Here is a 27,360-nt window from a genome sequence, read left to right on the forward strand (position 1 = left end):
AGTGAGCGTTCTGATTTCAGTTCCAGAGCGATTCGCCCAATGAGTCCTTGATATTTAGTCGTTTTCAGCCAATTTTCTGGATTTTTGAAAATTTCACTTTTTTGTGAAAATATCCACTAAATGAGGGAATAATATGTGTGAGGGTACCCCAGGAGAGTTCCAAATGTGTGTGGGTAGAATATATATCCCACGGGTTTAAAATTGAAAAAAGTTGAAAAAAATTTTTTTTTGGACTTAGTCATTTTTCCAGCGTTTATCAGACTTTCAGATAGGGCAAATGTCAGTGAGCATTCCGACTTCAGTTCCAGACCGATTCGCCCAATGAGTCGTTGATATTTAGTCGTTTTCAGCCAATTTTATGGATTTTTGAAAATTTCACTTTTTTGTGAAAATATCCACTAAATGAGGGAATAATATGTGTGAGGGTACCCCAGGAGAGTTCCAAATGTGTTTGTGTAGAATATATATCCCACGGGGCTAAAATTGAAAAAAGTTGAAAAACTTTTTTTTTTTAACTTAGTCATTTTTCCGGCGTTTATCAGACTTTCAGATAGGGGAAATGTCAGTGAGCGTTCTGATTTCAGTTCCAGAGCGATTCGCCCAATGAGTCCTTGATATTTAGTAGTTTTCAGCCAATTTTCTGGATTTTTGAAAATTTCACTTTTTTGTGAAAATATCCACTAAATGAGGGAATAATATTTGTGAGGGTACCCCAGGAGAGTTCCAAATGTGTTTGGGTAGAATATATATCCCACGGGGCTAAAATTGAAAAAAGTTGAAAAACTTTTTTTTTTGAACTTAGTCATTTTTCCGGCGTTTATCAGACTTTCAGATAGGGGAAATGTCAGTGAGCGTTCTGATTTCAGTTCCAGAGCGATTCGCCCAATGAGTCCTTGATATTTAGTCGTTTTCAGGAAATTTTCTGGATTTTTGAAAATTTCACTTTTTTGTGAAAATATCCACTAAATGAGGGAATAATATGTGTGACGGTACCCCAGGAGAGATCCAAATGTGTGTGGGTAGAATATATATCCCACGGGTTTAAAATTGAAAAAAGTTGAAAAAAATTTTTTTTTGGACTTAGTCATTTTTCCAGCGTTTATCAGACTTTCAGATAGGGGAAATGTCAGTGAGCATTCTGATTTCAGTTCCAGAGCGATTTGCCCAATGAGTCCTTGACATTTAGTTGTTTTCAGCCAATTTTCTGGATTTTTGAAAATTTCACTTTTTTGTGAAAATATCCACTAAATGAGGGAATAATATGTGTGAGGGTACCCCAGGAGAGTTCCAAATGTGTTTGGGTAGAATATATATCCCACGGGGCTAAAATTGAAAAAAGTTGAAAAACTTTTTTTTTTGAACTTAGTCATTTTTCCGGCGTTTATCAGACTTTCAGATAGGGGAAATGTCAGTGAGCATTCTGATTTCAGTTCCAGAGCGATTCGCCCAATGAGTCCTTGATATTTAGTCGTTTTCAGCCAATTTTCTGGATTTTTGAAAATTTCACTTTTTTGTGAAAATATCCACTAAATGAGGGAATAATATGTGTGAGGGTACCCCAGGAGAGTTCCAAATGTGTGTGGGTAGAATATATATCCCACGGGTTTAAAATTGAAAAAAGTTGAAAAAAATTTTTTTTTGGACTTAGTCATTTTTCCAGCGTTTATCAGACTTTCAGATAGGGGAAATGTCAGTGAGCATTCCGACTTCAGTTCCAGACCGATTCGCCCAATGAGTCCTTGATATTTAGTCGTTTTCAGCCAATTTTCTGGATTTTTGAAAATTTCACTTTTTTGTGAAAATATCCACTAAATGAGGGAATAATATGTGTGAGGGTACCCCAGGAGAGTTCCAAATGTGTGTGGGTAGAATATATATCCCACGGGTTTAAAATTGAAAAAAGTTGAAAAAAATTTTTTTTTGGACTTAGTCATTTTTCCAGCGTTTATCAGACTTTCAGATAGGGGAAATGTCAGTGAGCATTCCGACTTCAGTTCCAGACCGATTCGCCCAATGAGTCCTTGATATTTAGTCGTTTTCAGCCAATTTTCTGGATTTTTGAAAATTTCACTTTTTTGTGAAAATATCCACTAAATGAGGGAATAATATGTGTGAGGGTACCCCAGGAGAGTTCCAAATGTGTTTGGGTAGAATATATATCCCACGGGGCTAAAATTGAAAAAAGTTGAAAAACTTTTTTTTTTGAACTTAGTCATTTTTCCGGCGTTTATCAGACTTTCAGATAGGGGAAATGTCAGTGAGCGTTCTGATTTCAGTTCCAGAGCGATTCGCCCAATGAGTCCTTGATATTTAGTCGTTTTCAGCCAATTTTCTGGATTTTTGAAAATTTCACTTTTTTGTGAAAATATCCACTAAATGAGGGAATAATATGTGTGAGGGTACCCCAGGAGAGTTCCAAATGTGTGTGGGTAGAATATATATCCCACGGGTTTAAAATTGAAAAAAGTTGAAAAAAATTTTTTTTTGGACTTAGTCATTTTTCCAGTGCTTATCAGACTTTCAGATAGGGCAAATGTCAGTGAGCATTCTGACTTCAGTTCCAGACCGATTCACCCAATGAGTCCTTGATATTTAGTCGTTTTCAGCCAATTTTCTGGATTTTTGAAAATTTCACTTTTTTGTGAAAATATCCACTAAATGAGGGAATAATATGTGTGAGGGTACCCCAGGAGAGTTCCAAATGTGTGTGGGTAGAATACATATCCCACGGGGGTAAAATTGAAAAAAGTTGAAAAAATTTTTTTTTTGGACTTAGTCATTTTTCCGGCGTTTATCAGACTTTCAGATAGGGCAAATGTCAGTGAGCATTCCGACTTCAGTTCCAGACCGATTCGCCCAATGAGTCCTTGATATTTAGTCGTTTTCAGCCAATTTTCTGGATTTTTGAAAATTTCACTTTTTTGTGAAAATATCCACTAAATGAGGGAATAATATGTGTGAGGGTACCCCAGGAGAGTTCCAAATGTGTTTGTGTAGAATATATATCCCACGGGGCTAAAATTGAAAAAAGTTGAAAAACTTTTTTTTTTTAACTTAGTCATTTTTCCGGCGTTTATCAGACTTTCAGATAGGGGAAATGTCAGTGAGCGTTCTGATTTCAGTTCTAGAGCGATTCGCCCAATGAGTCCTTGATATTTAGTCGTTTTCAGCCAATTTTCTGGATTTTTGAAAATTTCACTTTTTTGTGAAAATATCCACTAAATGAGGGAATAATATGTGTGAGGGTACCCCAGGAGAGTTCCAAATGTGTTTGTGTAGAATATATATCCCACGGGGCTAAAATTGAAAAAAGTTGAAAAACTTTTTTTTTTTAACTTAGTCATTTTTCCGGCGTTTATCAGACTTTCAGATAGGGGAAATGTCAGTGAGCGTTCTGATTTCAGTTCCAGAGCGATTCGCCCAATGAGTCCTTGATATTTAGTAGTTTTCAGCCAATTTTCTGGATTTTTGAAAATTTCACTTTTTTGTGAAAATATCCACTAAATGAGGGAATAATATTTGTGAGGGTACCCCAGGAGAGTTCCAAATGTGTTTGGGTAGAATATATATCCCACGGGGCTAAAATTGAAAAAAGTTGAAAAACTTTTTTTTTTGAACTTAGTCATTTTTCCGGCGTTTATCAGACTTTCAGATAGGGGAAATGTCAGTGAGCGTTCTGATTTCAGTTCCAGAGCGATTCGCCCAATGAGTCCTTGATATTTAGTCGTTTTCAGGAAATTTTCTGGATTTTTGAAAATTTCACTTTTTTGTGAAAATATCCACTAAATGAGGGAATAATATGTGTGACGGTACCCCAGGAGAGTTCCAAATGTGTGTGGGTAGAATATATATCCCACGGGTTTAAAATTGAAAAAAGTTGAAAAAAATTTTTTTTTGGACTTAGTCATTTTTCCAGCGTTTATCAGACTTTCAGATAGGGGAAATGTCAGTGAGCATTCTGATTTCAGTTCCAGAGCGATTTGCCCAATGAGTCCTTGACATTTAGTTGTTTTCAGCCAATTTTCTGGATTTTTGAAAATTTCACTTTTTTGTGAAAATATCCACTAAATGAGGGAATAATATGTGTGAGGGTACCCCAGGAGAGTTCCAAATGTGTTTGGGTAGAATATATATCCCACGGGGCTAAAATTGAAAAAAGTTGAAAAAATTTTTTTTTTGGACTTAGTCATTTTCCCGGCGTTTATCAGACTTTCAGATAGGGGAAATGTCAGTGAGCATTCTGATTTCAGTTCCAGAGCGATTCGCCCAATGAGTCCTTGATATTTAGTCGTTTTCAGCCAATTTTCTGGATTTTTAAAAATGTCACTTTTTTGTGAAAATATCCACTAAATGAGGGAATAATATGTGTGAGGGTACCCCAGGAGAGTTCCAAATGTGTGTGGGTAGAATATATATCCCACGGGTTTAAAATTGAAAAAAGTTGAAAAAAATTTTTTTTTGGACTTAGTCATTTTTCCAGCGTTTATCAGACTTTCAGATAGGGCAAATGTCAGTGAGCATTCCGACTTCAGTTCCAGACCGATTCGCCCAATGAGTCCTTGATATTTAGTCGTTTTCAGCCAATTTTCTGGATTTTTGAAAATTTCACTTTTTTGTGAAAATATCCACTAAATGAGGGAATAATATGTGTGAGGGTACCCCAGGAGAGTTCCAAATGTGTTTGGGTAGAATATATATCCCACGGGGCTAAAATTGAAAAAAGTTGAAAAACTTTTTTTTTTGAACTTAGTCATTTTTCCGGCGTTTATCAGACTTTCAGATAGGGGAAATGTCAGTGAGCGTTCTGATTTCAGTTCCAGAGCGATTCGCCCAATGAGTCCTTGATATTTAGTCGTTTTCAGCCAATTTTCTGGATTTTTGAAAATTTCACTTTTTTGTGAAAATATCCACTAAATGAGGGAATAATATGTGTGAGGGTACCCCAGGAGAGTTCCAAATGTGTGTGGGTAGAATATATATCCCACGGGTTTAAAATTGAAAAAAGTTGAAAAAAATTTTTTTTTGGACTTAGTCATTTTTCCAGCGTTTATCAGACTTTCAGATAGGGGAAATGTCAGTGAGCATTCCGACTTCAGTTCCAGACCGATTCGCCCAATGAGTCCTTGATATTTAGTCGTTTTCAGCCAATTTTCTGGATTTTTGAAAATTTCACTTTTTTGTGAAAATATCCACTAAATGAGGGAATAATATGTGTGAGGGTACCCCAGGAGAGTTCCAAATGTGTTTGGGTAGAATATATATCCCACGGGGCTAAAATTGAAAAAAGTTGAAAAAAATTTTTTTTTGGACTTAGTCATTTTTCCAGTGCTTATCAGACTTTCAGATAGGGCAAATGTCAGTGAGCATTCCGACTTCAGTTCCAGACCGATTCGCCCAATGAGTCCTTGATATTTAGTCGTTTTCAGCCAATTTTCTGGATTTTTGAAAATTTCACTTTTTTGTGAAAATATCCACTAAATGAGGGAATAATATGTGTGAGGGTACCCCAGGAGAGTTCCAAATGTGTGTGGGTAGAATACATATCCCACGGGGGTAAAATTGAAAAAAGTTGAAAAAAATTTTTTTTTGGACTTAGTCATTTTTCCGGCGTTTATCAGACTTTCAGATAGGGCAAATGTCAGTGAGCATTCCGACTTCAGTTCCAGACCGATTCGCCCTATGAGTCCTTGATATTTAGTCGTTTTCAGCCAATTTTCTGGATTTTTGAAAATTTCACTTTTTTGTGAAAATATCCACTAAATGAGGGAATAATATGTGTGAGGGTACCCCAGGAGAGTTCCAAATGTGTTTGTGTAGAATATATATCCCACGGGGCTAAAATTGAAAAAAGTTGAAAAACTTTTTTTTTTGAACTTAGTCATTTTTCCGGCGTTTATCAGACTTTCAGATAGGGGAAATGTCAGTGAGCGTTCTGATTTCAGTTCCAGAGCGATTCGCCCAATGAGTCCTTGATATTTAGTCGTTTTCAGCCAATTTTCTGGATTTTTGAAAATTTCACTTTTTTGTGAAAATATCCACTAAATGAGGGAATAATATGTGTGAGGGTACCCCAGGAGAGTTCCAAATGTGTTTGGGTAGAATATATATCCCACGGGTTTAAAATTGAAAAAAGTTGAAAAAAATTTTTTTTTGGACTTAGTCATTTTTCCAGTGTTTATCAGACTTTCAGATAGGGCAAATGTCAGTGAGCATTCCGACTTCAGTTCCAGACCGATTCGCCCAATGAGTCCTTGATATTTAGTCGTTTTCAGCCAATTTTCTGGATTTTTGAAAATTTCACTTTTTTGTGAAAATATCCACTAAATGAGGGAATAATATGTGTGAGGGTACCCCAGGAGAGTTCCAAATGTGTTTGGGTAGAATATATATCCCACGGGGCTAAAATTGAAAAAAGTTGAAAAACTTTTTTTTTTTTAACTTAGTCATTTTTCCGGCGTTTATCAGACTTTCAGATAGGGGAAATGTCAGTGAGCGTTCTGATTTCAGTTCCAGAGCGATTCGCCCAATGAGTCCTTGATATTTAGTCGTTTTCAGCCAATTTTCTGGATTTTTGAAAATTTCACTTTTTTGTGAAAATATCCACTAAATGAGGGAATAATATGTGTGAGGGTACCCCAGGAGAGTTCCAAATGTGTGTGGGTAGAATATATATCCCACGGGTTTAAAATTGAAAAAAGTTGAAAAAAATTTTTTTTTGGACTTAGTCATTTTTCCAGCGTTTATCAGACTTTCAGATAGGGGAAATGTCAGTGAGCATTCCGACTTCAGTTCCAGACCGATTCGCCCAATGAGTCCTTGATATTTAGTCGTTTTCAGCCAATTTTCTGGATTTTTGAAAATTTCACTTTTTTGTGAAAATATCCACTAAATGAGGGAATAATATGTGTGAGGGTACCCCAGGAGAGTTCCAAATGTGTGTGGGTAGAATACATATCCCACGGGGGTAAAATTGAAAAAAGTTGAAAAAAATTTTTTTTTGGACTTAGTCATTTTTCCGGCGTTTATCAGACTTTCAGATAGGGGAAATGTCAGTGAGCATTCCGACTTCAGTTCCAGACCGATTCGCCCAATGAGTCCTTGATATTTAGTCGTTTTCAGCCAATTTTCTGGATTTTTGAAAATTTCACTTTTTTGTGAAAATATCCACTAAATGAGGGAATAATATGTGTGAGGGTACCCCAGGAGAGTTCCAAATGTGTGTGGGTAGAATACATATCCCACGGGGGTAAAATTGAAAAAAGTTGAAAAAAATTTTTTTTTGGACTTAGTCATTTTTCCGGCGTTTATCAGACTTTCAGATAGGGCAAATGTCAGTGAGCATTCCGACTTCAGTTCCAGACCGATTCGCCCAATGAGTCCTTGATATTTAGTCGTTTTCAGCCAATTTTCTGGATTTTTGAAAATTTCACTTTTTTGTGAAAATATCCACTAAATGAGGGAATAATATGTGTGAGGGTACCCCAGGAGAGTTCCAAATGTGTTTGTGTAGAATATATATCCCACGGGGCTAAAATTGAAAAAAGTTGAAAAACTTTTTTTTTTTAACTTAGTCATTTTTCCGGCGTTTATCAGACTTTCAGATAGGGGAAATGTCAGTGAGCGTTCTGATTTCAGTTCTAGAGCGATTCGCCCAATGAGTCCTTGATATTTAGTCGTTTTCAGCCAATTTTCTGGATTTTTGAAAATTTCACTTTTTTGTGAAAATATCCACTAAATGAGGGAATAATATGTGTGAGGGTACCCCAGGAGAGTTCCAAATGTGTGTGGGTAGAATATATATCCCACGGGTTTAAAATTGAAAAAAGTTGAAAAAAAATTTTTTTTGGACTTAGTCATTTTTCCAGCGTTTATCAGACTTTCAGATAGGGGAAATGTCAGTGAGCATTCCGACTTCAGTTCCAGACCGAATCGCCCAATGAGTCCTTGATATTTAGTCGTTTTCAGCCAATTTTCTGGATTTTTGAAAATTTCACTTTTTTGTGAAAATATCCACTAAATGAGGGAATAATATGTGTGAGGGTACCCCAGGAGAGTTCCAAATGTGTTTGTGTAGAATATATATCCCACGGGGCTAAAATTGAAAAAAGTTGAAAAACTTTTTTTTTTTAACTTAGCCATTTTTCCGGCGTTTATCAGACTTTCAGATAGGGGAAATGTCAGTGAGCGTTCTGATTTCAGTTCCAGAGCGATTCGCCCAATGAGTCCTTGACATTTAGTTGTTTTCAGCCAATTTTCTGGATTTTTGAAAATTTCACTTTTTTGTGAAAATATCCACTAAATGAGGGAATAATATGTGTGAGGGTACCCCAGGAGAGTTCCAAATGTGTTTGGGTAGAATATATATCCCACGGGGCTAAAATTGAAAAAAGTTGAAAAAATTTTTTTTTTGGACTTAGTCATTTTCCCGGCGTTTATCAGACTTTCAGATAGGGGAAATGTCAGTGAGCATTCTGATTTCAGTTCCAGAGCGATTCGCCCAATGAGTCCTTGATATTTAGTCGTTTTCAGCCAATTTTCTGGATTTTTAAAAATGTCACTTTTTTGTGAAAATATCCACTAAATGAGGGAATAATATGTGTGAGGGTACCCCAGGAGAGTTCCAAATGTGTGTGGGTAGAATATATATCCCACGGGTTTAAAATTGAAAAAAGTTGAAAAAAATTTTTTTTTGGACTTAGTCATTTTTCCAGCGTTTATCAGACTTTCAGATAGGGCAAATGTCAGTGAGCATTCCGACTTCAGTTCCAGACCGATTCGCCCAATGAGTCCTTGATATTTAGTCGTTTTCAGCCAATTTTCTGGATTTTTGAAAATTTCACTTTTTTGTGAAAATATCCACTAAATGAGGGAATAATATGTGTGAGGGTACCCCAGGAGAGTTCCAAATGTGTTTGGGTAGAATATATATCCCACGGGGCTAAAATTGAAAAAAGTTGAAAAACTTTTTTTTTTGAACTTAGTCATTTTTCCGGCGTTTATCAGACTTTCAGATAGGGGAAATGTCAGTGAGCGTTCTGATTTCAGTTCCAGAGCGATTCGCCCAATGAGTCCTTGATATTTAGTCGTTTTCAGCCAATTTTCTGGATTTTTGAAAATTTCACTTTTTTGTGAAAATATCCACTAAATGAGGGAATAATATGTGTGAGGGTACCCCAGGAGAGTTCCAAATGTGTGTGGGTAGAATATATATCCCACGGGTTTAAAATTGAAAAAAGTTGAAAAAAATTTTTTTTTGGACTTAGTCATTTTTCCAGCGTTTATCAGACTTTCAGATAGGGGAAATGTCAGTGAGCATTCCGACTTCAGTTCCAGACCGATTCGCCCAATGAGTCCTTGATATTTAGTCGTTTTCAGCCAATTTTCTGGATTTTTGAAAATTTCACTTTTTTGTGAAAATATCCACTAAATGAGGGAATAATATGTGTGAGGGTACCCCAGGAGAGTTCCAAATGTGTTTGGGTAGAATATATATCCCACGGGGCTAAAATTGAAAAAAGTTGAAAAAAATTTTTTTTTGGACTTAGTCATTTTTCCAGTGCTTATCAGACTTTCAGATAGGGCAAATGTCAGTGAGCATTCCGACTTCAGTTCCAGACCGATTCGCCCAATGAGTCCTTGATATTTAGTCGTTTTCAGCCAATTTTCTGGATTTTTGAAAATTTCACTTTTTTGTGAAAATATCCACTAAATGAGGGAATAATATGTGTGAGGGTACCCCAGGAGAGTTCCAAATGTGTGTGGGTAGAATACATATCCCACGGGGGTAAAATTGAAAAAAGTTGAAAAAAATTTTTTTTTGGACTTAGTCATTTTTCCGGCGTTTATCAGACTTTCAGATAGGGCAAATGTCAGTGAGCATTCCGACTTCAGTTCCAGACCGATTCGCCCTATGAGTCCTTGATATTTAGTCGTTTTCAGCCAATTTTCTGGATTTTTGAAAATTTCACTTTTTTGTGAAAATATCCACTAAATGAGGGAATAATATGTGTGAGGGTACCCCAGGAGAGTTCCAAATGTGTTTGTGTAGAATATATATCCCACGGGGCTAAAATTGAAAAAAGTTGAAAAACTTTTTTTTTTGAACTTAGTCATTTTTCCGGCGTTTATCAGACTTTCAGATAGGGGAAATGTCAGTGAGCGTTCTGATTTCAGTTCCAGAGCGATTCGCCCAATGAGTCCTTGATATTTAGTCGTTTTCAGCCAATTTTCTGGATTTTTGAAAATTTCACTTTTTTGTGAAAATATCCACTAAATGAGGGAATAATATGTGTGAGGGTACCCCAGGAGAGTTCCAAATGTGTTTGGGTAGAATATATATCCCACGGGTTTAAAATTGAAAAAAGTTGAAAAAAATTTTTTTTTGGACTTAGTCATTTTTCCAGTGTTTATCAGACTTTCAGATAGGGCAAATGTCAGTGAGCATTCCGACTTCAGTTCCAGACCGATTCGCCCAATGAGTCCTTGATATTTAGTCGTTTTCAGCCAATTTTCTGGATTTTTGAAAATTTCACTTTTTTGTGAAAATATCCACTAAATGAGGGAATAATATGTGTGAGGGTACCCCAGGAGAGTTCCAAATGTGTTTGGGTAGAATATATATCCCACGGGGCTAAAATTGAAAAAAGTTGAAAAACTTTTTTTTTTTTAACTTAGTCATTTTTCCGGCGTTTATCAGACTTTCAGATAGGGGAAATGTCAGTGAGCGTTCTGATTTCAGTTCCAGAGCGATTCGCCCAATGAGTCCTTGATATTTAGTCGTTTTCAGCCAATTTTCTGGATTTTTGAAAATTTCACTTTTTTGTGAAAATATCCACTAAATGAGGGAATAATATGTGTGAGGGTACCCCAGGAGAGTTCCAAATGTGTGTGGGTAGAATATATATCCCACGGGTTTAAAATTGAAAAAAGTTGAAAAAAATTTTTTTTTGGACTTAGTCATTTTTCCAGCGTTTATCAGACTTTCAGATAGGGGAAATGTCAGTGAGCATTCCGACTTCAGTTCCAGACCGATTCGCCCAATGAGTCCTTGATATTTAGTCGTTTTCAGCCAATTTTCTGGATTTTTGAAAATTTCACTTTTTTGTGAAAATATCCACTAAATGAGGGAATAATATGTGTGAGGGTACCCCAGGAGAGTTCCAAATGTGTGTGGGTAGAATACATATCCCACGGGGGTAAAATTGAAAAAAGTTGAAAAAAATTTTTTTTTGGACTTAGTCATTTTTCCGGCGTTTATCAGACTTTCAGATAGGGGAAATGTCAGTGAGCATTCCGACTTCAGTTCCAGACCGATTCGCCCAATGAGTCCTTGATATTTAGTCGTTTTCAGCCAATTTTCTGGATTTTTGAAAATTTCACTTTTTTGTGAAAATATCCACTAAATGAGGGAATAATATGTGTGAGGGTACCCCAGGAGAGTTCCAAATGTGTGTGGGTAGAATACATATCCCACGGGGGTAAAATTGAAAAAAGTTGAAAAAAATTTTTTTTTGGACTTAGTCATTTTTCCGGCGTTTATCAGACTTTCAGATAGGGCAAATGTCAGTGAGCATTCCGACTTCAGTTCCAGACCGATTCGCCCAATGAGTCCTTGATATTTACTCGTTTTCAGCCAATTTTCTGGATTTTTGAAAATTTCACTTTTTTGTGAAAATATCCACTAAATGAGGGAATAATATGTGTGAGGGTACCCCAGGAGAGTTCCAAATGTGTTTGTGTAGAATATATATCCCACGGGGCTAAAATTGAAAAAAGTTGAAAAACTTTTTTTTTTTAACTTAGTCATTTTTCCGGCGTTTATCAGACTTTCAGATAGGGGAAATGTCAGTGAGCGTTCTGATTTCAGTTCTAGAGCGATTCGCCCAATGAGTCCTTGATATTTAGTCGTTTTCAGCCAATTTTCTGGATTTTTGAAAATTTCACTTTTTTGTGAAAATATCCACTAAATGAGGGAATAATATGTGTGAGGGTACCCCAGGAGAGTTCCAAATGTGTGTGGGTAGAATATATATCCCACGGGTTTAAAATTGAAAAAAGTTGAAAAAAAATTTTTTTTGGACTTAGTCATTTTTCCAGCGTTTATCAGACTTTCAGATAGGGGAAATGTCAGTGAGCATTCCGACTTCAGTTCCAGACCGAATCGCCCAATGAGTCCTTGATATTTAGTCGTTTTCAGCCAATTTTCTGGATTTTTGAAAATTTCACTTTTTTGTGAAAATATCCACTAAATGAGGGAATAATATGTGTGAGGGTACCCCAGGAGAGTTCCAAATGTGTTTGTGTAGAATATATATCCCACGGGGCTAAAATTGAAAAAAGTTGAAAAACTTTTTTTTTTTAACTTAGCCATTTTTCCGGCGTTTATCAGACTTTCAGATAGGGGAAATGTCAGTGAGCGTTCTGATTTCAGTTCCAGAGCGATTCGCCCAATGAGTCCTTGATATTTAGTCGTTTTCAGCCAATTTTCTGGATTTTTGAAAATTTCACTTTTTTGTGAAAATATCCACTAAATGAGGGAATAATATGTGTGAGGGTACCCCAGGAGAGTTCCAAATGTGTTTGGGTAGAATATATATCCCACGGGTTTAAAATTGAAAAAAGTTGAAAAAAATTTTTTTTTGGACTTAGTCATTTTTCCAGTGTTTATCAGACTTTCAGATAGGGCAAATGTCAGTGAGCATTCCGACTTCAGTTCCAGACCGATTCGCCCAATGAGTCCTTGATATTTAGTCGTTTTCAGCCAATTTTCTGGATTTTTGAAAATTTCACTTTTTTGTGAAAATATCCACTAAATGAGGGAATAATATGTGTGAGGGTACCCCAGGAGAGTTCCAAATGTGTGTGGGTAGAATACATATCCCACGGGGGTAAAATTGAAAAAAGTCAAAAAAAATTTTTTTTTGGACTTAGTCATTTTTCCGGCGTTTATCAGACTTTCAGATAGGGGAAATGTCAGTGAGCGTTCTGATTTCAGTTCCAGAGCGATTCGCCCAATGAGTCCTTGATATTTAGTCGTTTTCAGCCAATTTTCTGGATTTTTGAAAATTTCACTTTTTTGTGAAAATATCCACTAAATGAGGGAATAATATGTGTGAGGGTACCCCAGGAGAGTTCCAAATGTGTTTGGGTAGAATATATATCCCACGGGGCTAAAATTGAAAAAAGTTGAAAAACTTTTTTTTTTAACTTAGTCATTTTTCCGGCGTTTATCAGACTTTCAGATAGGGGAAATGTCAGTGAGCATTCTGATTTCAGTTCCAGAGCGATTCGCCCAATGAGTCCTTGATATTTAGTCGTTTTCAGCCAATTTTCTGGATTTTTGAAAATTTCACTTTTTTGTGAAAATATCCACTAAATGAGGGAATAATATGTGTGAGGGTACCCCAGGAGAGTTCCAAATGTGTGTGGGTAGAATATATATCCCACGGGTTTAAAATTGAAAAAAGTTGAAAAAAATTTTTTTTTGGACTTAGTCATTTTTCCAGCGTTTATCAGACTTTCAGATAGGGGAAATGTCAGTGAGCATTCCGACTTCAGTTCCAGACCGATTCGCCCAATGAGTCCTTGATATTTAGTCGTTTTCAGCCAATTTTCTGGATTTTTGAAAATTTCACTTTTTTGTGAAAATATCCACTAAATGAGGGAATAATATGTGTGAGGGTACCCCAGGAGAGTTCCAAATGTGTTTGGGTAGAATATATATCCCACGGGGCTAAAATTGAAAAAAGTTGAAAAAAATTTTTTTTTGGACTTAGTCATTTTTCCAGTGCTTATCAGACTTTCAGATAGGGCAAATGTCAGTGAGCATTCCGACTTCAGTTCCAGACCGATTCGCCCAATGAGTCCTTGATATTTAGTCGTTTTCAGCCAATTTTCTGGATTTTTGAAAATTTCACTTTTTTGTGAAAATATCCACTAAATGAGGGAATAATATGTGTGAGGGTACCCCAGGAGAGTTCCAAATGTGTGTGGGTAGAATACATATCCCACGGGGCTAAAATTGAAAAAAGTTGAAAAACTTTTTTTTTTTTAACTTAGTCATTTTTCCGGCGTTTATCAGACTTTCAGATAGGGGAAATGTCAGTGAGCGTTCTGATTTCAGTTCCAGAGCGATTCGCCCAATGAGTCCTTGATATTTAGTCGTTTTCAGCCAATTTTCTGGATTTTTGAAAATTTCACTTTTTTGTGAAAATATCCACTAAATGAGGGAATAATATGTGTGAGGGTACCCCAGGAGAGTTCCAAATGTGTGTGGGTAGAATATATATCCCACGGGTTTAAAATTGAAAAAAGTTGAAAAAAATTTTTTTTTGGACTTAGTCATTTTTCCAGCGTTTATCAGACTTTCAGATAGGGGAAATGTCAGTGAGCATTCCGACTTCAGTTCCAGACCGATTCGCCCAATGAGTCCTTGATATTTAGTCGTTTTCAGCCAATTTTCTGGATTTTTGAAAATTTCACTTTTTTGTGAAAATATCCACTAAATGAGGGAATAATATGTGTGAGGGTACCCCAGGAGAGTTCCAAATGTGTGTGGGTAGAATACATATCCCACGGGGGTAAAATTGAAAAAAGTTGAAAAAAATTTTTTTTTGGACTTAGTCATTTTTCCGGCGTTTATCAGACTTTCAGATAGGGGAAATGTCAGTGAGCATTCCGACTTCAGTTCCAGACCGATTCGCCCAATGAGTCCTTGATATTTAGTCGTTTTCAGCCAATTTTCTGGATTTTTGAAAATTTCACTTTTTTGTGAAAATATCCACTAAATGAGGGAATAATATGTGTGAGGGTACCCCAGGAGAGTTCCAAATGTGTGTGGGTAGAATACATATCCCACGGGGGTAAAATTGAAAAAAGTTGAAAAAAATTTTTTTTTGGACTTAGTCATTTTTCCGGCGTTTATCAGACTTTCAGATAGGGCAAATGTCAGTGAGCATTCCGACTTCAGTTCCAGACCGATTCGCCCAATGAGTCCTTGATATTTAGTCGTTTTCAGCCAATTTTCTGGATTTTTGAAAATTTCACTTTTTTGTGAAAATATCCACTAAATGAGGGAATAATATGTGTGAGGGTACCCCAGGAGAGTTCCAAATGTGTTTGTGTAGAATATATATCCCACGGGGCTAAAATTGAAAAAAGTTGAAAAACTTTTTTTTTTTAACTTAGTCATTTTTCCGGCGTTTATCAGACTTTCAGATAGGGGAAATGTCAGTGAGCGTTCTGATTTCAGTTCTAGAGCGATTCGCCCAATGAGTCCTTGATATTTAGTCGTTTTCAGCCAATTTTCTGGATTTTTGAAAATTTCACTTTTTTGTGAAAATATCCACTAAATGAGGGAATAATATGTGTGAGGGTACCCCAGGAGAGTTCCAAATGTGTGTGGGTAGAATATATATCCCACGGGTTTAAAATTGAAAAAAGTTGAAAAAAAATTTTTTTTGGACTTAGTCATTTTTCCAGCGTTTATCAGACTTTCAGATAGGGGAAATGTCAGTGAGCATTCCGACTTCAGTTCCAGACCGAATCGCCCAATGAGTCCTTGATATTTAGTCGTTTTCAGCCAATTTTCTGGATTTTTGAAAATTTCACTTTTTTGTGAAAATATCCACTAAATGAGGGAATAATATGTGTGAGGGTACCCCAGGAGAGTTCCAAATGTGTTTGTGTAGAATATATATCCCACGGGGCTAAAATTGAAAAAAGTTGAAAAACTTTTTTTTTTTAACTTAGTCATTTTTCCGGCGTTTATCAGACTTTCAGATAGGGGAAATGTCAGTGAGCGTTCTGATTTCAGTTCCAGAGCGATTCGCCCAATGAGTCCTTGATATTTAGTCGTTTTCAGCCAATTTTCTGGATTTTTGAAAATTTCACTTTTTTGTGAAAATATCCACTAAATGAGGGAATAATATGTGTGAGGGTACCCCAGGAGAGTTCCAAATGTGTTTGTGTAGAATATATATCCCACGGGGCTAAAATTGAAAAAAGTTGAAAAACTTTTTTTTTTTAACTTAGTCATTTTTTCGGCGTTTATCAGACTTTCAGATAGGGGAAATGTCAGTGAGCGTTCTGATTTCAGTTCCAGAGCGATTCGCCCAATGAGTCCTTGATATTTAGTCGTTTTCAGCCAATTTTCTGGATTTTTGAAAATTTCACTTTTTTGTGAAAATATCCACTAAATGAGGGAATAATATGTGTGAGGGTACCCCAGGAGAGTTCCAAATGTGTTTGGGTAGAATATATATCCCACGGGTTTAAAATTGAAAAAAGTTGAAAAAAATTTTTTTTTGGACTTAGTCATTTTTCCAGTGTTTATCAGACTTTCAGATAGGGCAAATGTCAGTGAGCATTCCGACTTCAGTTCCAGACCGATTCGCCCAATGAGTCCTTGATATTTAGTCGTTTTCAGCCAATTTTCTGGATTTTTGAAAATTTCACTTTTTTGTGAAAATATCCACTAAATGAGGGAATAATATGTGTGAGGGTACCCCAGGAGAGTTCCAAATGTGTGTGGGTAGAATACATATCCCACGGGGGTAAAATTGAAAAAAGTCAAAAAAAATTTTTTTTTGGACTTAGTCATTTTTCCGGCGTTTATCAGACTTTCAGATAGGGGAAATGTCAGTGAGCGTTCTGATTTCAGTTCCAGAGCGATTCGCCCAATGAGTCCTTGATATTTAGTCGTTTTCAGCCAATTTTCTGGATTTTTGAAAATTTCACTTTTTTGTGAAAATATCCACTAAATGAGGGAATAATATGTGTGAGGGTACCCCAGGAGAGTTCCAAATGTGTGTGGGTAGAATATATATCCCACGGGTTTAAAATTGAAAAAAGTTGAAAAAAAATTTTTTTTGGACTTAGTCATTTTTCCAGCGTTTATCAGACTTTCAGATAGGGGAAATGTCAGTGAGCATTCTGACTTCAGTTCCAGACCGATTCGCCCAATGAGTCCTTGATATTTAGTCGTTTTCAGCCAATTTTCTGGATTTTTGAAAATTTCACTTTTTTGTGAAAATATCCACTAAATGAGGGAATAATATGTGTGAGGGTACCCCAGGAGAGTTCCAAATGTGTTTGGGTAGAATATATATCCCACGGGGCTAAAATTGAAAAAAGTTGAAAAACTTTTTTTTTTAACTTAGTCATTTTTCCGGCGTTTATCAGACTTTCAGATAGGGGAAATGTCAGTGAGCGTTCTGATTTCAGTTCCAGAGCGATTCGCCCAATGAGTCCTTGATATTTAGTCGTTTTCAGCCAATTTTCTGGATTTTTGAAAATTTCACTTTTTTGTGAAAATATCCACTAAATGAGGGAATAATATGTGTGAGGGTACCCCAGGAGAGTTCCAAATGTGTGTGGGTAGAATATATATCCCACGGGTTTAAAATTGAAAAAAGTTGAAAAAAATTTTTTTTTGGACTTAGTCATTTTTCCAGCGTTTATCAGACTTTCAGATAGGGGAAATGTCAGTGAGCATTCCGACTTCAGTTCCAGACCGATTCGCCCAATGAGTCCTTGATATTTAGTCGTTTTCAGCCAATTTTCTGGATTTTTGAAAATTTCACTTTTTTGTGAAAATATCCACTAAATGAGGGAATAATATGTGTGAGGGTACCCCAGGAGAGTTCCAAATGTGTTTGGGTAGAATATATATCCCACGGGGCTAAAATTGAAAAAAGTTGAAAAACTTTTTTTTTTGAACTTAGTCATTTTTCCGGCGTTTATCAGACTTTCAGATAGGGGAAATGTCAGTGAGCGTTCTGATTTCAGTTCCAGAGCGATTCGCCCAATGAGTCCTTGATATTTAGTCGTTTTCAGCCAATTTTCTGGATTTTTGAAAATTTCACTTTTTTGTGAAAATATCCACTAAATGAGGGAATAATATGTGTGAGGGTACCCCAGGAGAGTTCCAAATGTGTGTGGGTAGAATATATATCCCACGGGTTTAAAATTGAAAAAAGTTGAAAAAAATTTTTTTTGGACTTAGTCATTTTTCCAGCGTTTATCAGACTTTCAGATAGGGCAAATGTCAGTGAGCATTCCGACTTCAGTTCCAGACCGATTCGCCCAATGAGTCCTTAATATTTAGTCGTTTTAAGCCAATTTTCTGGATTTTTGAAAATTTCACTTTTTTGTGAAAATATCCACTAAATGAGGGAATAATATGTGTGAGGGTACCCCAGGAGAGTTCCAAATGTGTTTGTGTAGAATATATATCCCACGGGGCTAAAATTGAAAAAAGTTGAAAAACTTTTTTTTTTTAACTTAGTAATTTTTCCGGCGTTTATCAGACTTTCAGATAGGGGAAATGTCAGTGAGCGTTCTGATTTCAGTTCCAGAGCGATTCGCCCAATGAGTCCTTGATATTTAGTCGTTTTCAGCCAATTTTCTGGATTTTTGAAAATTTCACTTTTTTGTGAAAATATCCACTAAATGAGGGAATAATATGTGTGAGGGTACCCCAGGAGAGTTCCAAATGTGTGTGGGTAGAATATATATCCCACGGGTTTAAAATTGAAAAAAGTTGAAAAAAATTTTTTTTTGGACTTAGTCATTTTTCCAGTGCTTATCAGACTTTCAGATAGGGCAAATGTCAGTGAGCATTCCGACTTCAGTTCCAGACCGATTCGCCCAATGAGTCCTTGATATTTAGTCGTTTTCAGCCAATTTTCTGGATTTTTGAAAATTTCACTTTTTTGTGAAAATATCCACTAAATGAGGGAATAATATGTGTGAGGGTACCCCAGGAGAGTTCCAAATGTGTGTGGGTAGAATACATATCCCACGGGGGTAAAATTGAAAAAAGTTGAAAAAAATTTTTTTTTGGACTTAGTCATTTTTCCGGCGTTTATCAGACTTTCAGATAGGGCAAATGTCAGTGAGCATTCCGACTTCAGTTCCAGACCGATTCGCCCAATGAGTCCTTGATATTTAGTCGTTTTCAGCCAATTTTCTGGATTTTTGAAAATTTCACTTTTTTGTGAAAATATCCACTAAATGAGGGAATAATATGTGTGAGGGTACCCCAGGAGAGTTCCAAATGTGTTTGTGTAGAATATATATCCCACGGGGCTAAAATTGAAAAAAGTTGAAAAACTTTTTTTTTTTAACTTAGTCATTTTTCCGGCGTTTAACAGACTTTCAGATAGGGGAAATGTCAGTGAGCGTTCTGATTTCAGTTCTAGAGCGATTCGCCCAATGAGTCCTTGATATTTAGTCGTTTTCAGCCAATTTTCTGGATTTTTGAAAATTTCACTTTTTTGTGAAAATATCCACTAAATGAGGGAATAATATGTGTGAGGGTACCCCAGGAGAGTTCCAAATGTGTGTGGGTAGAATATATATCCCACGGGTTTAAAATTGAAAAAAGTTGAAAAAAAATTTTTTTTGGACTTAGTCATTTTTCCAGCGTTTATCAGACTTTCAGATAGGGGAAATGTCAGTGAGCATTCCGACTTCAGTTCCAGACCGAATCGCCCAATGAGTCCTTGATATTTAGTCGTTTTCAGCCAATTTTTTGGATTTTTGAAAATTTCACTTTTTTGTGAAAATATCCACTAAATGAGGGAATAATATGTGTGAGGGTACCCCAGGAGAGTTCCAAATGTGTTTGGGTAGAATATATATCCCACGGGGCTAAAATTGAAAAAAGTTGAAAAACTTTTTTTTTTTAACTTAGTCATTTTTCCGGCGTTTATCAGACTTTCAGATAGGGGAAATGTCAGTGAGCGTTCTGATTTCAGTTCCAGAGCGATTCGCCCAATGAGTCCTTGATATTTAGTCGTTTTCAGCCAATTTTCTGGATTTTTGAAAATTTCACTTTTTTGTGAAAATATCCACTAAATGAGGGAATAATATGTGTGAGGGTACCCCAGGAGAGTTCCAAATGTGTGTGGGTAGAATATATATCCCACGGGTTTAAAATTGAAAAAAGTTGAAAAAAATTTTTTTTTGGACTTAGTCATTTTTCCAGCGTTTATCAGACTTTCAGATAGGGGAAATGTCAGTGAGCATTCCGACTTCAGTTCCAGACCGATTCGCCCAATGAGTCCTTGATATTTAGTCGTTTTCAGCCAATTTTCTGGATTTTTGAAAATTTCACTTTTTTGTGAAAATATCCACTAAATGAGGGAATAATATGTGTGAGGGTACCCCAGGAGAGTTCCAAATGTGTTTGGGTAGAATATATATCCCACGGGGCTAAAATTGAAAAAAGTTGAAAAACTTTTTTTTTTTAACTTAGTCATTTTTCCGGCGTTTATCAGACTTTCAGATAGGGGAAATGTCAGTGAGCGTTCTGATTTCAGTTCCAGAGCGATTCGCCCAATGAGTCCTTGATATTTAGTCGTTTTCAGCCAATTTTCTGGATTTTTGAAAATTTCACTTTTTTGTGAAAATATCCACTAAATGAGGGAATAATATGTGTGAGGGTACCCCAGGAGAGTTCCAAATGTGTGTGGGTAGAATATATATCCCACGGGTTTAAAATTGAAAAAAGTTGAAAAAAATTTTTTTTTGGACTTAGTCATTTTTCCAGCGTTTATCAGACTTTCAGATAGGGCAAATGTCAGTGAGCATTCCGACTTCAGTTCCAGACCGATTCGCCCAATGAGTCCTTGATATTTAGTCGTTTTCAGCCAATTTTCTGGATTTTTGAAAATTTCACTTTTTTGTGAAAATATCCACTAAATGAGGGAATAATATGTGTGAGGGTACCCCAGGAGAGTTCCAAATGTGTGTGGGTAGAATACATATCCCACGGGGGTAAAATTGAAAAAAGTCGAAAAAAATTTTTTTTTGGACTTAGTCATTTTTCCGGCGTTTATCAGACTTTCAGATAGGGGAAATGTCAGTGAGCGTTCTGATTTCAGTTCCAGAGCGATTCGCCCAATGAGTCCTTGATATTTAGTCGTTTTCAGCCAATTTTCTGGATTTTTGAAAATTTCACTTTTTTGTGAAAATATCCACTAAATGAGGGAATAATATGTGTGAGGGTACCCCAGGAGAGTTCCAAATGTGTGTGGGTAGAATATATATCCCACGGGTTTAAAATTGAAAAAAGTTGAAAAAAATTTTTTTTTGGACTTAGTCATTTTTCCAGCGTTTATCAGACTTTCAGATAGGGCAAATGTCAGTGAGCATTCCGACTTCAGTTCCAGACCGATTCGCCCAATGAGTCCTTAATATTTAGTCGTTTTAAGCCAATTTTCTGGATTTTTGAAAATTTCACTTTTTTGTGAAAATATCCACTAAATGAGGGAATAATATGTGTGAGGGTACCCCAGGAGAGTTCCAAATGTGTTTGTGTAGAATATATATCCCACGGGGCTAAAATTGAAAAAAGTTGAAAAACTTTTTTTTTTTAACTTAGTCATTTTTCCGGCGTTTATCAGACTTTCAGATAGGGGAAATGTCAGTGAGCGTTCTGATTTCAGTTCCAGAGCGATTCGCCCAATGAGTCCTTGATATTTAGTCGTTTTCAGCCAATTTTCTGGATTTTTGAAAATTTCACTTTTTTGTGAAAATATCCACTAAATGAGGGAATAATATGTGTGAGGGTACCCCAGGAGAGTTCCAAATGTGTTTGGGTAGAATATATATCCCACGGGGCTAAAATTGAAAAAAGTTGAAAAACTTTTTTTTTTTGAACTTAGTCATTTTTCCGGCGTTTATCAGACTTTCAGATAGGGGAAATGTCAGTGAGTGTTCTGATTTCAGTTCCAGAGCGATTCGCCCAATGTGTCCTTGATATTTAGTCGTTTTCAGCCAATTTTCTGGATTTTTGAAAATTTCACTTTTTTGTGAAAATATCCACTAAATGAGGGAATAATATGTGTGAGGGTACCCCAGGAGAGTTCCAAATGTGTTTGGGTAGAATATATATCCCACGGGTTTAAAATTGAAAAAAGTTGAAAAAAATTTTTTTTTGGACTTTGTCATTTTTCCAGCGTTTATCAGACTTTCAGATAGGGGAAATGTCAGTGAGCATTCCGACTTCAGTTCCAGACCGATTCGCCCAATGAGTCCTTGATATTTAGTCGTTTTCAGCCAATTTTCTGGATTTTTGAAAATTTCACTTTTTTGTGAAAATATCCACTAAATGAGGGAATAATATGTGTGAGGGTACCCCAGGAGAGTTCCAAATGTGTTTGGGTAGAATATATATCCCACGGGGCTAAAATTGAAAAAAGTTTGAAAACTTTTTTTTTTGAACTTAGTCATTTTTCCGGCGTTTATCAGACTTTCAGATAGGGGAAATGTCAGTGAGCGTTCTGATTTCAGTTCCAGAGCGATTCGCCCAATGAGTCCTTGATATTTAGTCGTTTTCAGCCAATTTTCTGGATTTTTGAAAATTTCACTTTTTTGTGAAAATATCCACTAAATGAGGGAATAATATGTGTGAGGGTACCCCAGGAGAGTTCCAAATGTGTGTGGGTAGAATATATATCCCACGGGTTTAAAATTGAAAAAAGTTGAAAAAAATTTTTTTTTGGACTTAGTCATTTTTCCAGCGTTTATCAGACTTTCAGATAGGGGAAATGTCAGTGAGCATTCCGACTTCAGTTCCAGACCGATTCGCCCAATGAGTCCTTGATATTTAGTCGTTTTCAGCCAATTTTCTGGATTTTTGAAAATTTCACTTTTTTGTGAAAATATCCACTAAATGAGGGAATAATATGTGTGAGGGTACCCCAGGAGAGTTCCAAATGTGTTTGTGTAGAATATATATCCCACGGGGCTAAAATTGAAAAAAGTTGAAAAACTTTTTTTTTTTAACTTAGTCATTTTTCCGGCGTTTATCAGACTTTCAGATAGGGGAAATGTCAGTGAGCGTTCTGATTTCAGTTCCAGAGCGATTCGCCCAATGAGTCCTTGATATTTAGTCGTTTTCAGCCAATTTTCTGGATTTTTGAAAATTTCACTTTTTTGTGAAAATATCCACTAAATGAGGGAATAATATGTGTGAGGGTACCCCAGGAGAGTTCCAAATGTGTGTGGGTAGAATATATATCCCACGGGTTTAAAATTGAAAAAAGTTGAAAAAAATTTTTTTTTGGACTTAGTCATTTTTCCAGTGTTTATCAGACTTTCAGATAGGGCAAATGTCAGTGCGCATTCCGACTTCAGTTCCAGACCGATTCGCCCAATGAGTCCTTGATATTTAGTCGTTTTCAGCCAATTTTCTGGATTTTTGAAAATTTCACTTTTTTGTGAAAATATCCACTAAATGAGGGAATAATATGTGTGAGGGTACCCCAGGAGAGTTCCAAATGTGTTTGGGTAGAATATATATCCCACGGGGCTGAAATTGAAAAAAGTTGAAAAACTTTTTTTTTTGAACTTAGTCATTTTTCCGGCGTTTATCAGACTTTCAGATAGGGGAAATGTCAGTGAGCGTTCTGATTTCAGTTCCAGAGCGATTCGCCCAATGAGTCCTTCATATTTAGTCGTTTTCAGCCAATTTTCTGGATTTTTGAAAATTTCACTTTTTTGTGAAAATATCCACTAAATGAGGGAATAATATGTGTGAGGGTACCCCAGGAGAGTTCCAAATGTGTGTGGGTAGAATATATATCCCACGGGTTTAAAATTGAAAAAGGTTGAAAAAAATTTTTTTTTGGACTTAGTCATTTTTCCGGCGTTTATCAGACTTTCAGATAGGGGAAATGTCAGTGAGCGTTCTGATTTCAGTTCCAGAGCGATTCGCCCAATGAGTCCTTGATATTTAGTCGTTTTCAGCCAATTTTCTGGATTTTTGAAAATTTCACTTTTTTGTGAAAATATCCACTAAATGAGGGAATAATATGTGTGAGGGTACCCCAGGAGAGTTCCAAATGTGTTTGGGTAGAATATATATCCCACGGGCTTAAAATTGAAAAAAGTTGAAAAAAAAATTTTTTTGGACTTAGTCATTTTTCCAGTGTTTATCAGACTTTCAGATAGGGCAAATGTCAGTGAGCATTCCGACTTCAGTTCCAGACCGATTCGCCCAATGAGTCCTTGATATTTAGTCGTTTTCAGGCAATTTTCTGGATTTTTGAAAATTTCACTTTTTTGTGAAAATATCCACTAAATGAGGGAATAATATGTGTGAGGGTACCCCAGGAGAGTTCCAAATGTGTGTAGGTAGAATATATATCCCACGGGTTTAAAATTGAAAAAAGTTGAAAAAAATTTTTTTTTGGACTTAGTCATTTTTCCAGTGTTTATCAGACTTTCAGATAGGGCAAATGTCAGTGAGCATTCCGACTTCAGTTCCAGACCGATTCGCCCAATGAGTCCTTGATATTTAGTCGTTTTCAGCCAATTTTCTGGATTTTTGAAAATTTCACTTTTTTGTGAAAATATCCACTAAATGAGGGAATAATATGTGTGAGGGTACCCCAGGAGAGTTCCAAATGTGTGTGGGTAGAATATATATCCCACGGGTTTAAAATTGAAAAAAGTTGAAAAAAATTTTTTTTTGGATTTAGTCATTTTTCCGGCGTTTATCAGACTTTCAGATAGGGGAAATGTCAGTGAGCGTTCTGATTTCAGTTCCAGAGCGATTCGCCCAATGAGTCCTTGATATTTAGTCGTTTTCAGCCAATTTTCTGGATTTTTGAAAATTTCACTTTTTTGTGAAAATATCCACTAAATGAGGGAATAATATGTGTGAGGGTACCCCAGGAGAGTTCCAAATGTGTTTGTGTAGAATATATATCCCACGGGGCTAAAATTGAAAAAAGTTGAAAAACTTTTTTTTTTTAACTTAGTCATTTTTCCGGCGTTTATCAGACTTTCAGATAGGGGAAATGTCAGTGAGCGTTCTGATTTCAGTTCCAGAGCGATTCGCCCAATGAGTCCTTGATATTTAGTCGTTTTCAGCCAATTTTCTGGATTTTTGAAAATTTCACTTTTTTGTGAAAATATCCACTAAATGAGGGAATAATATGTGTGAGGGTACCCCAGGAGAGTTCCAAATGTGTGTGGGTAGAATATATATCCCACGGGTTTAAAATTGAAAAAAGTTGAAAAAAAATTTTTTTTGGACTTAGTCATTTTTCCAGCGTTTATCAGACTTTCAGATAGGGGAAATGTCAGTGAGCATTCCGACTTCAGTTCCAGACCGATTCGCCCAATGAGTCCTTGATATTTAGTCGTTTTCAGCCAATTTTCTGGATTTTTGAAAATTTCACTTTTTTGTGAAAATATCCACTAAATGAGGGAATAATATGTGTGAGGGTACCCCAGGAGAGTTCCAAATGTGTTTGTGTAGAATATATATCCCACGGGGCTAAAATTGAAAAAAGTTGAAAAACTTTTTTTTTTTAACTTAGTCATTTTTCCGGCGTTTATCAGACTTTCAGATAGGGGAAATGTCAGTGAGCGTTCTGATTTCAGTTCCAGAGCGATTCGCCCAATGAGTCCTTGATATTTAGTCGTTTTCAGCCAATTTTCTGGATTTTTGAAAATTTCACTTTTTTGTGAAAATATCCACTAAATGAGGGAATAATATGTGTGAGGGTACCCCAGGAGAGTTCCAAATGTGTGTGGGTAGAATATATATCCCACGGGTTTAAAATTGAAAAAAGTTGAAAAAAAATTTTTTTTGGACTTAGTCATTTTTCCAGCGTTTATCAGACTTTCAGATAGGGGAAATGTCAGTGAGCATTCCGACTTCAGTTCCAGACCGATTCGCCCAATGAGTCCTTGATATTTAGTCATTTTCAGCCAATTTTCTGGATTTTTGAAAATTTCACTTTTTTGTGAAAATATCCACTAAATGAGGGAATAATATGTGTGAGGGTACCCCAGGAGAGTTCCAAATGTGTTTGGGTAGAATATATATCCCACGGGGCTAAAATTGAAAAAAGTTGAAAAACTTTTTTTTTTTGAACTTAGTCATTTTTCCGGCGTTTATCAGACTTTCAGATAGGGGAAATGTCAGTGAGCGTTCTGATTTCAGTTCCAGAGCGATTCGCCCAATGAGTCCTTGATATTTAGTCGTTTTCAGCCAATTTTCTGGATTTTTGAAAATTTCACTTTTTTGTGAAAATATCCACTAAATGAGGGAATAATATGTGTGAGGGTACCCCAGGAGAGTTCCAAATGTGTGTGGGTAGAATATATATCCCACGGGTTTAAAATTGAAAAAAGTTGAAAAAAATTTTTTTTTGGACTTAGTCATTTTTCCAGTGTTTATCAGACTTTCAGATAGGGCAAATGTCAGTGAGCATTCCGACTTCAGTTCCAGACCGATTCGCCCAATGAGTCCTTGATATTTAGTCGTTTTCAGCCAATTTTCTGGATTTATGAAAATTTCACTTTTTTGTGAAAATATCCACTAAATGAGGGAATAATATGTGTGAGGGTACCCCAGGAGAGTTCCAAATGTGTGTGGGTAGAATACATATCCCACGGGGCTAAAATTGAAAAAAGTTGAAAAACTTTTTTTTTTTAACTTAGTCATTTTTCCGGCGTTTATCAGACTTTCAGATAGGGGAAATGTCAGTGAGCGTTCTGATTTCAGTTCCAGAGCGATTCGCCCAATGAGTCCTTGATATTTAGTCGTTTTCAGCCAATTTTCTGGATTTTTGAAAATTTCACTTTTTTGTGAAAATATCCACTAAATGAGGGAATAATATGTGTGAGGGTACCCCAGGAGAGTTCCAAATGTGTTTGGGTAGAATATATATCCCACGGGCTTAAAATTGAAAAAAGTTTAAAAAAAAATTTTTTTGGACTTAGTCATTTTTCCAGTGTTTATCAGACTTTCAGATAGGGCAAATGTCAGTGAGCATTCCGACTTCAGTTCCAGACCGATTCGCCCAATGAGTCCTTGATATTTAGTCGTTTTCAGCCAATTTTCTGGATTTTTGAAAATTTCACTTTTTTGTGAAAATATCCACTAAATGAGGGAATAATATGTGTGAGGGTACCCCAGGAGAGTTCCAAATGTGTGTGGGTAGAATATATATCCCACGGGTTTAAAATTGAAAAAAGTTGAAAAAAATTTTTTTTTGGACTTAGTCATTTTTCCAGCGTTTATCAGACTTTCAGATAGGGCAAATTTCAGTGAGCATTCCGACTTCAGTTCCAGACCGATTCGCCCAATGAGTCCTTGATATTTAGTCGTTTTCAGCCAATTTTCTGGATTTTTGAAAATTTCACTTTTTTGTGAAAATATCTAATAAATGAGGGAATAAAATGTGTGAGGGTACCCCAGGAGAGTTCCAAATGTGTTTGTGTAGAATATATATCCCACGGGGCTAAAATTGAAAAAAGTTGAAAAACTTTTTTTTTTTAACTTAGTCATTTTTCCGGCGTTTATCAGACTTTCAGATAGGGGAAATGTCAGTG

This window comes from Phyllobates terribilis, unplaced genomic scaffold (assembly GCF_046119375.1).
Source record: "Phyllobates terribilis strain yellow unplaced genomic scaffold, ASM4611937v1 Scaffold_4__5_contigs__length_816908805, whole genome shotgun sequence".
Lineage (NCBI taxonomy): Eukaryota > Metazoa > Chordata > Amphibia > Anura > Dendrobatidae > Phyllobates > Phyllobates terribilis.